Source organism: Centrocercus urophasianus, unplaced genomic scaffold, assembly GCF_019232065.1.
Source record: "Centrocercus urophasianus isolate 14NV4802_14NV808 unplaced genomic scaffold, USGS_Curo_1.0 seq_9, whole genome shotgun sequence".
Taxonomy (NCBI): domain Eukaryota; kingdom Metazoa; phylum Chordata; class Aves; order Galliformes; family Phasianidae; genus Centrocercus; species Centrocercus urophasianus.
In genome coordinates, this window is record NW_024885532.1 from 24,379,765 (window position 1) to 24,380,981 (window position 1,217).

The window sequence follows — 1,217 nt, forward strand, 5'->3', positions numbered from 1 at the left end:
CTAGCCTCCTCCGGCGCCCTAACTTGCCTGCCCACTAGCCTCCGCTGGCGCGCTAACATGCCTGCCCGCTAGCCTCCACCGGCGCACTAACTTGCCTGTCCGCTACCCTCCTCCGGCGCACTAACTTGCCTGCCCACTAACCTCCTCTGTCGCACTAATATGGCCTGCGTGCTAACCTCCACCGACGCGCTAACTTGGCCTGCCCACTAGCCTCCTTCTGGTGCACTAACTTCTACTGCCCGCTAGCCTTCTGTGGCGCGCTAACTTGTCTGCCCGCTAACCTCCTCCGGCACGCTAGCTTACCTGCCCGCTAGCCTTCGCCGGCACGCTACCTTAGTTTACCCTCTAGCCTCCTCCAGCTGTAATGTTCTCTCGGACGTCGCAGGTGTTCCCTTTCCTTCTTGGGTGCCCTCTATTTATCTTCCACACGTTCACTCCCTGTCTTCCCCCGGTTCTGTCTTTCTTCCCCCGGCGCACTCCCTCAGACCTCTGCAGGTGCTTCCCATCCTCCCCCATCACCCTCCATCCAGCCTCCTTGGCACACTGCCTCCAGCCTCCACAGTTGCTTCCTCTGTCCTCCCCTGATGCTAACCGTATTCTCCCGGCGCACTCCCTTGGACCTCCGCAGGTGCACCCCATCCTCCCCCAGGCTAACTCTCTCCATCCTCCCCCAGCATGTTAGCTTGGATCTCCACCGGCACTCACTCCAGCCTTCCCCAGCACGCTCCCTCAGATTGCTGTAGGCGCTCTCCATCCTCCCCCTTCGTTCTCCATCTGGCCTCCACCAGCAAGCTCCCTACGGCCTCCACAGATTCACTCTTTGTCCTCCCCCGGCGCTCTCCCTCAGACCTCTGCAGGTGCTCTGCTCTCCCTATCCTCACCAGGCACGCACGCTCCTTCCAGCCTCCCCCGGTGCACTCCCTCAGACTTCTGCAGCCATTCCCCCTCCTCCTCCAGCATGATCCCCCGGTGCTCTGCAGGTGCTCCCCATCATCCCCCTGCGCGCTCCCTCAGGCCTCCACAGGTGCTACCTCTGTCCTCCCACCATGTGCTCCCTTGGACCCCTGCAGATGCTCCCTATTCTCCCCCGGCACACTCCTTCTGGCCTCCCCCAGTGCTCCCCATTCAGCCACCACTGGCGCACTACCTCAGACCTCTGCCGGCACACTACATCTGTCCTCCAGTGGCACGCTACATCTGTCCTCCAGTGGCACGCT